Below are 13,986 nucleotides of genomic sequence, written 5' to 3'. Positions count from 1 at the left end.
CATGTTGGATTTAGTGTTCCAAATTTATCTATCTATATTGGAGAGAACACAGGGAAACCAAAAAATATAAACTGCTACTGTAAACGAATGCTTCAAACTAGAAGAACAAAATGTGGTGAGCCAAGTGAGATTTTTGTACCCAGCATTACCAAAAAGTATCATCAAGTTTGGGTGAAAAAATATTTGCTGGTATTTCGGAATCTCGTTATTTCTTGGAAGCTTGGCAACCCTTTTCAATGAAAGTGCTTTTCCACAGTCTCTGCTTAGGGCTACTTGAAGAGGAAACAAATCATAGAGACAAAACTGAAAACTACTTTTTTTGTCAAGTTTCAAAGAGGTACTACAAACCATGTTGGATTTAGAGTTCCAAATTCATCTATCTATATAAGAGAGAAGAGAGTGAAACCTACATATAAAAACTGCTGCTGTAGACGAACGCTTCAACCTAGAAGAACACAATTTGGTGAACCAAGTGTGACTTGTGTACTGATCATTACCACCAAGTATCCTCAATATTGGGTGAAAAAATATTTGCTGGTATTTCGGAAACTCGTTATTTCTTAGAAGCTTGGCAAACCTTCTCAATGAAAGTGCTTTTCCACAGTCTGTGCCTAGGGCTGCGTGAAGACGAAACAAACCATAGAGACTAAACTGAGAACTCCTTTATTTTGTCATGTTTCAAAGAGCTACTACAAACCATGTTGGATTTACAGTTCCAAATTCATCTGTCTATATAGGAGAGAACAGAGTGAAACCTAAATATAAAAACTGCTACTGTAGACGAACGCTTCAACCTAGAAGAACAAAATTTGGTGAGTCAAGTGGGATTTGTGTACCGATCATTACCACGAAGTATCATCAAGATTGGGTGAAAAAATATTTTCTGGTATTTCGGAAACTCGTTATTTTTTAGAAGCTTGGCCACCCCTCTCAATGAAAGTGCTTTTCCACAGTCTGTGCCTAGGGCTACTTGAAGAGGAAACAAACAATAGAGTCAAAACTGAGAACTACTTTATTTTCTCAAGTTTCAAAGAGCTACTACAATCCATGTTGGATTTAGAGTTCCAAATTCATCTATCTATATAGGAGAGAACAGAGTGAAACCTAAAAATAAATACTGCTACTGTAATTGAACGCTTCATCCTAGAAAACAAAATTTGGTGAGCCAAGTGGGATTTGTGTACTTGTCATTACCACCACGTATCATCAAGATTGGGTGAAAAAATATTTGCTGGTATTTCAGAAACTCGTAATTTCTTGGAAGCTTTTCAATCCCTTTCAATGAAAGTGCATTTCCACAGTCTCTGCTTAGGGCTACTTGAAGAGGAAACAAACCATAGAGACAAAACTGAGAACTACTTAATTTGTCAAGTTTCAAAGAGCTACTACAATCCATGTTGGATTTAGAGTTCCAAATTCATCTATCTATATAGGAGAGAACAGAGTGAAACCTAAAAATAAAAACTGCTACTGTAAATGAACGCTTCAACCTAGAAAACAAAATTTGGTGAGCCAAGTGGGATTTGTGTACTTGTCATTACCACCACGTATCATCAAGATTGGGTGAAAAAATATTTGCTTTTATTTCGGAAACCCGTAATTTCTTGGAAGATGGCAAATCCTTCTAATGAAAGTGCTTTTCCAAAGACTCTGCTTAGGGTTACTTGAAGAGGAAACAAATCATAGAAACAAAACTTAGAATTACTTTTTTTTGTCAATTTTCAAATTGCTACTACAAACCATGTTCGATTTAGAGTTCCGAATTCATCTATCTATATAGGAGAGAACAGAGGGAAACCTAAAAATATAAACTGCTACTGTAAACGAACGCTTAAAATAGAAGAACAAAATTTGGTGAGCCTAGTGGGATTTGTGTACCGAGCATTACAACCAAGTACCATCAAGATTGGGTGAAAAGATATTTTCTGGTATTATGCAAACTCGTTATTTCTTGGTAGCTTGGCAACCCCTTTCAATCAAAGTGCTTTTCCACAGTCTGTACCTAGGGCTACTTGAAGAGGAAAAAAACCATAGAGGCAAAACTGAGAACTACTTTATTTTGTAAGGTTTCAAGGACTACTAGAAACCATGTTGGATTTAGAGTTCCAAATTCATCTATCTATATAGGAGAGAACACAGTGAAATCTAAATATAAAAACTGCTACTGTAGACGAACGCTTAAACCTAGAAGAACTAAAATTGGTGAGCCAAGTGGGATTTGTGTACTGATCATTACCACCAAGTATCATCAAGATTGGGAGAAAAAATATTTTCTGGTATTTCAAAATATCGTTATTTCTTAGAAGCTTGGCAACCCCTTTCAATCAAAGTGCTTTTCCACAGTCTGTACCTAGGGCTACTTGAAGAGGAAAAAAACCATAGAGGCAAAACTGAGAACTCCTTTATTTTGTCAAGTTTCAAACAGCTACTAAACCATGTTGGAATTAGAGTTCCAAATTCATCTATCTATATAGGAGAGAACAGAGTGAAACCTAAACATAAAAACTGCTACTGTAAACGAACGCTTCGACCTAGAAGAACAAAATTTGGCGAGCCAAGTGGGATTTGTGTACTTGTCATGACCACCACGTATCCTCAAGTTTGGGTGAAAAAATATTTGCTGGTATTTCGGAATCTCGTAATTTCTTGGAAGCTTGGGAACCCCTTTCAATTAAAGTGCTTTTCCACAGTCTCTGCTTAGGGCTACATGAAGAGGAAACAAACCATAAAGACAAAACTGAGAACTACTTTATTTTTTCAAGTTCCAAAGAGCTACTACAAACCATGTTGCATTTAGTGTCCAAATTCATCTATCTATATAAGAGAGAACAGAGTGAACCCTACATATAAAAACTGCTTCAGGAGACGAACGCTTCTACCTAGAAGAAAACAATTTGGTGAGCCAAGTGGGATTTGTGTACTGATCATTACCACTACGTCTCATCTAGATTGGGTGAAAAAATAATGGCTGGTATTTCGGAAACTCGTTATTTCTTAGAAGCTTGGCAAGCCTCTCAATGAAAGTGCTTTTCCACACTCTTTGCCTAGGGCTACTTGAAGAGGAAATAAACCATAGAGACAAACCTGAGAACTACTTTATTTTGTCAAGTTTCAAAGAGCTACTACAAACCATGTTGGATTTAGAGTTCCAAATTCATCTATCTATATAGGAGAGAACAGAGGGAAACCTAAAAATATAAACTTGGTGAGTCAAGTGAGATTTGTGTACCGAACATTACGACCAAGTATCATCAAGATTAAGTGAAAAAAATTTGCTGGTATTTCAGAAACTCATTATTCCTCGGAAGCTTGGCAACCCCTTTCAATGAAAGTCCTTTTCCACAGTGTCTGCATAGGGCTACGTGAAGAGGAAACAAATCATAGAGAAAAAACTGAGAACTACTTTTTTTTGACAACTTTCAAAGAGCTACTACAAACCATGTTGGATTTAGTGTTCCAAATTTATCTACCTATATTGGAGAGAACACAGGGAAACCAAAAAATATAAACTGCTACTGTAAACGAATGCTTCAAACTAGAAGAACAAAATGTGGTGAGCCAAGTGAGATTTTTGTACCCAGCATTACCAAAAAGTATCCTCAAGTTTGGGTGAAAAAATATTTGGTGTTATTTCGAAAACTTGTAATTTCTTGGAAGCTTGGCAACACCTTTCAATGAAAGTTTTTTTCCACAGTCTGTTCCTAGGGCTACTTGAAGAGGAAACAAACCATAGAGACAAAACTGAGAAGTACTTTTTTTGTCAAGTTTCGAAGAGCTACTACAAACCATGTTAAATTTAGAGTTCCACATTCATCTATCTATATAAGAGAGAACAGAGTGAAACCTACATATAAACTGCTCCTGTAGACGAACGCTTCAACCAAGAAGAACAAAATTTGGTGAGACAAGTGGGATTTTTGTATTGTCATCACCACCACGTATCATCAAGATTGGGTGAAAAAATATTTGCTGGTATTTCGAAAACTCGTAATTTCTTCGAAGCTTTGCATCCCGTTTCGATGAAAGTGCTTTTCCACACAGTCTGCTTAGGGCTACTTGAAGAGAAAACAAATCATAGAGATAAAACTGAGAACACCTTTATTTTGTCAAGTTTCAAAGAGCTACTACAAACCATGTTGGATTTAGAGTTCCAAATTCATCTATCTATATAGGAGAGAACAGAGTGAAACCTAAAAATAAAACTGCTCCTGTAAACGAACGCTTCAACCTAGAAGAACAAAATTTGGTGAGCCAAGTGGGATTTGTGTACTTGTCATTACCACCAGGTATCATCAAGATTCGGTGAAAAAATATTTGCTGGTATTTCGGAAACTCGTTATTTCTTAGAACCTTGGCAACCACTCTCAATTAAAGTGCTTTTCAACAGTTTGTGCCTACGGCTACTTGAAGAGGAGACAAACCATAGAGACTAAACTGAGAACTGTTTTATTTTGTCAAGTTTCAAAGAGCTACTACAAACCATGTTTGTTTTAGAGTTCCAAATTCATCTATCTATATAGGACAGAACAAAGTGAAACCTAAAAATAAAAACTGCTACAGTAAACGAACGCTTCAACCTAGAAGAACAAAATTTGGTGAGCCACGTGGGATTTGTGTCCTTTCATTACCCCCAAGTAATATAAAGATTGGGTGAAAAAATATTTGCTGGTATTTCGGAAACTTGTTATTTCTTAGTAGCTTGGCAACACCTCTAAATGAAAGTCCTTTTCCACAGTCTATGCTTAGGGCTACTTGAAGAGGAAACAAACCATAGAGACGAAACTGAGAACTACTTCTTTTTGTAAAGTTTCAAAGAGCTACTACAAACCATGTTGGATTTAGAGTTCCAAATTCATCTATCTATATATGAGAGAACAGAGTGAAACCAAAATATAAAAACTGCTTCTGTAGTCGAACGCTTCAATCAAGAAGAACAAAATTTGGTGAGCCAAGTGGGATTTGTGTACTGATCATTGCCACGTAGTATCATCAAGATTCGGTGAAAAAATATTAGCTGGTATTTAGGAAACTCTTTATTTCTTAGAAGCTTGGCAACCCCTCTCAATGAAAGTGCTTTTCCACAGTCTGTGCCTAGGGCTACTTGAAGAGGAAACAAACCATAGAGACGAAACTGAGAACTCATTTATTTTGTCAAGTTTCAAAGAGCTACTACAAACCATGTTGCATTTAGAGTTCCAAATTCATCTATCTATATAGGAGAGAAGAGAGTGAAACCTAAATATAAAAACCGCTAATGTAGACGAACACCTCAACCTAGAAGAACAAAATTTGGTGAGCCAAGTGGGATTTGTGTACTTGTCATTACCACCACATACGATCAAGATTGGGTGAAAAAATATTTGCTGGTATTTCGGAAACTCGTTATTTCTTAGTAGCTTGGCAACACCTCTAAATGAAAGTCCTTTTCCACTGTCTATGCTTAGGGCTACTTGAAGAGGAAACAAACCATAGAGACGAAACTGAGAACTACTTTTTTGTGTCAAGTTTCAAAGAGCTACTACAAACCATGTTGGATTTACAGTTTCAAATTCATCTATCTATATATGAGAGAACAGAGTGAAACCAAAATATAAAAACTGCTGCTGTAGTCGAACGCTTCAATCGAGAAGAACACAATTTGGTGAGCCAAGTGGGATTCTTGTACTGATCATTGCCACCTAGTATCATCAAGATTCGGTAAAAAAATATTAGCTGGTATTTTGGAAACTCTTTATTTCTTAGAAGCTTGGCAACCCCTCTCAATGAAAGTGCTTTTCCACAGTCTGTGCCTAGGTCTACTTGAAGAGGAAACAAACCATAGAGACAAATCTGAGAACTGATTTATTTTGTCAAGTTTCAAAGAGCTACTACAAACCATGTTGCATTTAGAGTTCCAAATTCATCTATCTATATATTAGAGAAAAGAGTAAAACTTAGATATAAAAACCGCTAATGTAGACGAACACCTCAACCTAGAAGAACAAAATTTGGTGAGCCAAGTGGGATTTGTGTACTTGTCATTACCACCACGTATCATATAGATTGGGTGAAAAAATATATGCTGGTATTACGGAAACTCGTAATTTCTTGGAAGCTTGGCAACTATTTCAATGAAAGTGCTTTTCCACAATATCTTCTTTGGGCTACTTGAAGAGGAAACAAATCATAGACACAAAACTGAGAACTACATTTTTGTCAAGTTTCAAAGAGCTACTACAAACCATGTTGGATTTAGAGTTCCAAATTCATCTATCTATATAGGAGAGAACAGAGTGAAACCTAAAAATCAAAACTGCTACTGTAAATGAACGCTTCAACCTAGAAGAACAAAATTTGGTGAGCCAAGTGGGATTTGTGTACTTGTCATTACCACCACGAACGATCAAGATTGGGTGAAAAAATATTTGCAGGTATTTCGGAAACTCGCAATTTCTTGGAAGCTTGGCAACCCATTTCAATGCAAGTGCTTTTCCACAGTCTGTTCTTAGGGCTACTTGAAGAGGAAACAAACCATAGAGACAAAACTGAGAACTAATTTTTTTTGTCAAGTTTCAAATAGCTACTACAAACCATGTTGGATTTAGAGTTCCAAATTCATCTATCTATATATGAGAGAACAGAGTGAAACCAAATATTAAAACTGCTACTGCAGTCTTACGCTTCAACCGAGAAGAACGAAATTTGGTGAGACAAGTGGGATTTTCGTACTTATCATTGCCACCTAGTATCATCAAGATTCGGTGAAAAAATATTAGCTGGTATTTCGGAAACTCGTTATTTCTTCGAAGTTTGGCAACCCCTCTCAATGAAGGTACTTTTCCACAGTCTGTGGCTAGGGCTACTTGAAGAAGAAACAAAACATAGAGACAAAACTGAGAACTCCTTTATTTTGTCACGTTTCAAAGAGCTACCACAAACCATGTTGCATTTAGAGTTCCAAATTCATCTATCTATATAGGAGAGAACAAAGTGAAACCTAAAAATATAAACTGTAAGTGTAAACGAACGCTTCAACCTAGAAGAACAAAATTTGGTGAGCCAAGTGGGATTTCTGTACTTGTCAATACCACCACGTATCATCTAGATTGGGTGAAAAAATATACGCTGGTATTTCGGAAACTCGTAATTTCTTGGAAGCTTGGCAACTCCTTCAATGAAAGTGCTTTTCCACAGTCTCTGCTTAGGGCGACTTGAAGAGGCAACAAACCACAGAGACAAAACTAAGAACTACTTTATTTTGTCAAGTTTCAAAAGCTACTACAAACCATGTTGGATTTAAAGTTCCAAATTCATCTATCTATATAGGAGAGAACAGAGTGAAACCTAAATATAAAAACTGCTAATGGAGTCGAACGCTTCAACCGAGAAGAACAAAATTTGGTTAGCCAAGTAGGATTTGCGTACTGATCATTACACGCAGTATCATCAAGATTGGGTGAAAAAATATTAGCTGGTATGTCGGAAACTCATTGTTCTTTAGAAGCTTTGCAACCCCTCTCAATGAAAGTGCTTTTCCACAGTCTGTACCTAGGGCTACTTGAAGAGGAAACAAACCATAGAGACAAAACTAAGAACTTCTATATTTTGTCAAGTTTCAAAGAGCTACTACAAACCATGTTGGAATTAGAGTTCCAAATTCATCTATCTATATAGGAGAGAACAGAGTAAAACCTAAAAATCAAAACTGCTACTGTAAACGAATGCTTCAACCTAGAAGAACAAAATTTGGTGAGCCAAGTGGGATTTGTGTACTTGTCATTACCACCTAGTATCATCAAGATTCGGTGAAAAAATATTAGCTGCTATTTCGGAAACTCCTTATTTCTTAGAAGCTTGGCAACCCCTCCCAATGAAAGTGCTTTTCCACAGTCTGTGCCTAGGGCTATTGAAGAGGAAACAAACCATAGAGACAAAACTGAGAACTTCTTTATTTTGTCAAGTTTCAAAGAGCTACCGCAAACCATGTTGTATTTAGAGTTCCAAATTCATCTATCTATATAGGAGAGAACAAAGTGAAACCTAAAAATATAAACTGTAACTGTAAACGAATGCTTCAACCTAGAAGAACAAAATTTGGTGAGCCAAGTGGGATTTGTGTACTTGTCATTACCACCGCGTATCATCAAGTTTGGGTGAAAAAATATTTGCTGGTATTTCGGAAACTCGTAATTTCTTGGAAGTTTGGCAATCCCTTTCAATGAAAGTGCTTTTCTACAGAGTCTGCTTAGTTCTACTTGAAGAGAAACAAATCATAGAGACAAAACAGAGAACTTCTTTATTTTTTCAAGTTTCAAAGAGCTACCACAAAGCATGTTGGATTTAGAGTTCCAAATTCATCTATCTATATAAGAGAGAACAGAGTGAAACCTACATATAAAAACTGCTACTGTTGACGAAAACTCAACCTAGAAGAAGAAGATTTGTTGAGCCAAGTGGGATTAGTGTACTGATCATTTCCACCACGTATCATCAAGATTGGGTGAAAAAATAGTTGCTGGTATTTTGGAAACTCTTTATTTCTTAGAAGCTTGGCAACCCCTCTCAATGAAAGTGCTTTTCCACAGTCTGTGCCTTGGGGTACTTGAAGAGGAAACAAACCATAGAGACAAAACTGAGAACTCCTTTATTTTGTCAAGTTTCAAAGAGCTACTACAAACCATGTTGCATTTAGAGTTCCAAATTCATCAATCTATATAGGAGAAAACAGTGTGAAACCTAAATATAAATACCGCTACTGTAGACGAACACCTCAACCTAGAAGAACAAAATTTGGTGAGCCAAGTGGGATTTGTGTACTTTCATTACCACCACGTATAATCTAGATTTGGTGAAAAAATATATGCTGGTATTACGGAAACTCGTAATTTCTTGGAAGCTTGGCAACTCCTTCAATGAAAGTGCTTTTCCACAGTATCTGCTTTGGGCTACTTGAAGAGAAACAAATCATAGACACAAAACTGAGAACTACTTTTTTTGTCAAGTTTCAAAGAGCTACTACAAACCATGTTGGATTTAGAGTTCCAAATTCATCTATCTATATATGAGAGAACATAGTGAACCCTAAGTACACAAACTGCTAATGTAGTCGAACGCTTCAACCAAGAAGAACAAAATTTGGTGAGCAAAGTGGGATTTGCATACTGATCATTGCCACCTAGTATCATCAAGATTGGATGAAAAAATATTAGCTGGTATGTCGTAAACTCGTTATTTCTTGGAAGCTTTGCAACCCCTCTCAATGAAAGTGCTTTTCCACAGTCTGTACCTAGGGCTACTTGAAGAGGAAACAAACCATAGAGAAAAAACTGAGAACTTCTTTATTTTGTCAAGTTTCAAAGAGCTACTACAAAAAATGTTGGAATTAGAGTTCCAAATTCATCTATCTATATAGGAGAGAAAAGAGTGAAACCTAAAAATCAAAACTGCTACTGTAAACGAACGCTTCAACCTAGAAGAACAAAATTTGGTGAGCCAACTGGGATTTGTGTGCTTGTCATTACCACCACGTATCATCAAGTTTGGGTGAAAAAATATTTGGTGTTATTTCGAAAACTTGTAATTTCTTGGAAGCTTGGCAACACCTTTCAATTAAAGTGCTTTTCCACAGTCTGTTCCTAGGGCTACTTGAAGAGGAAACAAACCATAGAGACAAAACTGAGAACTACTTTTTTTTTGTCAAGTTTGGAAGAGCTACTACAAACCATGTTAAATTTAGAGTTCCACATTCATCTATCTATATAAGAGAGAACAGAGTGAAACCTACATATAAACTGCTACTGTAGACGAACGCTTCAACCAAGAAGAACAAAATTTGGTGAGACAAGTGGGATTTTTGTATTGTCATCACAACCACGTATCATCAAGATTGGGTGAAAACATATTTGCTGGTATTTCGAAAACTCGTAATTTCTTCGAAGCTTTGCATCCCCTTTCGATGAAAGTGCTTTTCCACACACTCTGCTTAGGGCTACTTGAAGAGAAAACAAATCATAGAGATTAAAATGAGAACTCCTTTATTTTGTCAAGTTTCAAAGAGCTACTACAAACCATGTTGGATTTAGAGTTCCAAATTCATCTATCTATATAGGAGAGAACAGAGTGAAACCTAAAAATAAAACTGCTCCTGTAAACGAACGCTTCAACCTAGAAGAACAAAATTTGGTGAGCCAAGTGGGATTTGTGTACTTGTCATTACCACCGCGTATCATCAAGTTTGGGTGAAAAAATATTTGCTGGTATTTCGGGAACTCGTAATTTCTTGGAAGTTTGGCAATCCCTTTCAATGAAAGTGCTTTTCCACAGAGTCTGCTTAGTTCTACTTGAAGAGAAAACAAATCATAGAGACAAAACAGAGAACTCCTTTATTTTTTCAAGTTTCAAAGAGCTACCACAAACCATGTTGGATTTAGAGTTCCAAATTCATCTATCTATATAAGAGAGAACAGAGTGAAACCTACATATAAAAACTGCTACTGTTGACGAAAACTCAACCTAGAAGAAGAAGATTTGTTGAGCCAAGTGGGATTAGTGTACTGATCATTTCCACCACGTATCATCAAGATTGGGTGAAAAAATAGTTGCTGGTATTTTGGAAACTCTTTATTTCTTAGAAGCTTGGCAACCCCTCTCAATGAAAGTGCTTTTCCACAGTCTATACCTAGGGCTACTTGAAGAGGAAACAAACCATAGAGACAAAACTGAGAACTTCTTTATTTTTTCAAGTTTCAAAGAGCTACTACAACCATGTTGGAATTAGATATCCAAATTCATCTATCTATATAGGAGAGAACAGAGTGAAACCTAAAAACAAAAACTGCTACTGTAAACGAACGCTTCAACCTAGAAGAACAAAATTTGGGGAGCCAACTGGGATTTTTGTACTTGTCATTACCACCACGTATCATCAAGATTGGGTGAAAAAATATTTGCTGGTATTTCGGAAACTCGTAATTTCTTGGAAGCTTGGCAACCCCTTTCAATGAAAGTGCTTTTCCACAGTCTGTGCGTAGGGCTACTTGAAGAGGAAACAAACCATAGAGACGAAACTGAGAACTACTTTTTTTTGTCAAGTTTCAAAGAGCTACCACAAACCATGTTTGTTTTAGAGTTCCAAATTCATCTATCTATATATGAGAGAACAGAGTGAAACCTAAAAATAAAACTGCTACTGTAGATGAACGCTTCAACCTAGAAGAACAAAATGTGGTGAGCCAAGTGGAATTTGTGTACTTGTCATTACCACCACGTATCATAAAGATTGGGTGAAAAAATATTTGCTGGTATTTCGGAAACTCGTAATTTCTTGGAAGCTTGGCAACCCCTTTCAATGAAAGTGATTTTCCACAGTCTGTGCCTGGAATACTTGAAGAGGAAACAAACCATAGAGACAAAACTTAGAATTACTTCATGTTGTCAAGGTTCAATGAGCTACTTCAAACCATGTTAAATTTAGAGTTCCAAATTCATCTATCTATATAAGAGAGAACAGAGTAAAACCTACATATAAAAACTGCTACTGTAGACGAACGCTTCAACATAGAAGAACAAAATATGGTGAGCCAAGTGGGATTTGTGTACTGATCATTACCACCAAGTATCATCAAGATTGGGGGAAAAAATATTTGCTGGTGTTTCGAAAACTCGTTATTTCTTAGTAACGTGGCAACCCCTCTCAATGAAAGTGCTTTTCCACAGTCTGTGCCTAGGGCTACTTGAAGAGGAAACAAACCTTAGAGAAAAAACTGAGAACTACTTTATTTTGTCAAGTTTCAAAAAGCTACTACAAACCATGTTGGATTTAGAGTTCCAAATTAATCTATCTATACAAAAGAAAACAGAGTGAAACCTAAAAATAAAAACTGCTACTGTAAACGAACGCTCAAACCTAGAAGAACAAAATTTGGTGAGCTAAGAGGGATTTTTGTACTTGTCATTACCACCAAGTATCATCAAGATTGGGTGAAAAAATATTTGCTGGATTTCGGAAACTCGTAATTTCTTGGAAGCTTGGCAAGCCCTTTCAATGAAAGTGCTTTTCCACAGTCTGTGCTTAGGGCTACTTGAAGAAGAAACAAACCATAGAGACGAAACTGAGAACTACTTTTTTTGTCAAGTTTCAAACTGCTACTACAAACCATGTTAGATTTAGTTTTCCAAATTCATCTATCTATATATGAGAGAACAGAGGGAAATCTACATATAAAAACTGCTACTCTAGACGTACGCTTCAATGTAGAAGAAGAAAATTTGAAGAGCCAATGGGGATTTGTGTACTGATCATTACCACGAAGTATCATCAAGATTGGGTGAAAAAATATTTGCTGGTATTTCGGAAACTCGTTATTTCTTAGTAGCTTGGCAACCCCTCTCAATAAAAGTGCTTTTACACAGTCTGTCCTTAGGGCTACTTGAAGAGGAAACCAACCATAGAGACAAAACTGAGAACTCCTTTTTTTTTTGTCAAGTTTCAAAGAGCTACTACAAACCGAGTTGGATTTAGAGTTCCAAATTCATCTATCTATATAGGAGAGAACAAATTTAAACCTAAAAATATAAACTGATACTGCAAACGAACGCATCACACTAGAAGAACAAAATTTGGTGAGTCAAGTGGGATTTGTGTACCGATCATTACCACCAAGTATCATCAAGATTGGGAGAAAAAATATTTGCTGGTATGTCGGAATCTCATTATTTCTTAGAAATTTTGCACCCCCTGTCAATGAAAGTTCTTTTCCACAGTCTGTACCTAGGGCTACTTGAAGAGGAAACAAACCATAGAGACAAAGCTGAGAACTTCTTTATTTTTTCAAGTTTCAAAGAGCTACTATAAACCATGTTGGATTTAGAGTTCCAAATTCATCTATCTATATAGGAGAGAACAGAGTGATACCTAAAAATCAAAACTGCTACTGTAAACGAACGCTTCAACCTAGAAGAATGAAATTTGGTGAGCCAAGTGGGATTTGTGTACTTGTCATTACCACCACGTATCATCAAGATTGGGTGAAAAAATATTTGCTTGTATTTCGGATACTCGTAATTTCTTGGAAGCTTGGCAACCCCTTTCAATGAAAGTGCTTTTCCACAGTCTCTGCTTAGGGCTACTTGAAGTGGAAACAAACCATAGAGACAAAACTGAGAACTACTTTTTTTGTGAAGTATCAAAGAGCTACTACAAACCTTGTTGGTTTTAGAGTTCCAAATTCATCTATCTATATAGGAGAGAACAGAGGGAAACCTACATATAAAAACTGCTACTGTAGACGAACACTTCAACCTAGAAAAACAAAATTTGGTGAGCCAAGTGGGATTTGTGTACTGATCATTACCACCAAGTGTCATCAAGTTTGGGTGAAAAAATATTTGCTGGTATTTCAGAAACTCGTTATTTCTTGGAAGCTTGGCAACCCCTCTCATTGAAAGTGCTTTTCCAAAGTCTGTGCCTAGGGCTACTTTAAGAGGAAACAAAGCATAGAGAAAAAACTGAGAACTCCTTTATTTTGTCAAGTTTCAAAGAGCTACTACAAACCATGTTGGATTTAAGTTCCATATTCATCTATCTATATAAAAAGAACAGAGTGAAACCTAAATATAAGAACTGCTACTGTGGGCGAACCCTTCAACCTAGAAGAACCAAATTTGGTGAGCCAAGTGGGATTGGTGTACTTATCATTACCACCAAGTATCATCAAGATTGGGCAAAAAAATATTTGCTGGTATTTCGGAACCTTGTTATTTCTTAGAAGCTTGGCAACCCCTCTCAATTAAAGTGCTTTTCCACAGTCTGTGCCTAGGGCTACTTGAAGAGGAAACAAACCATAGAGACAAAACTGAGAACTCCTTTATTTTGTCAAGTTTGAAAGAGCTACTACAAACCATCTTGCATTTAGAGTTCCAAATTCATCTATATACATATGAGAGAACAATGTGAATCCTAAAAATAAAAACTGCTACTGTAAACGAACGCTTTAACCTAGCAGAATA

The sequence above is a fragment of the Callospermophilus lateralis genome, chromosome 1, assembly GCF_048772815.1.
Source record: "Callospermophilus lateralis isolate mCalLat2 chromosome 1, mCalLat2.hap1, whole genome shotgun sequence".
In the NCBI taxonomy this organism is placed as follows: Eukaryota; Metazoa; Chordata; class Mammalia; order Rodentia; family Sciuridae; genus Callospermophilus; species Callospermophilus lateralis.
Note: the sequence above shows the minus strand (reverse complement) of the source record.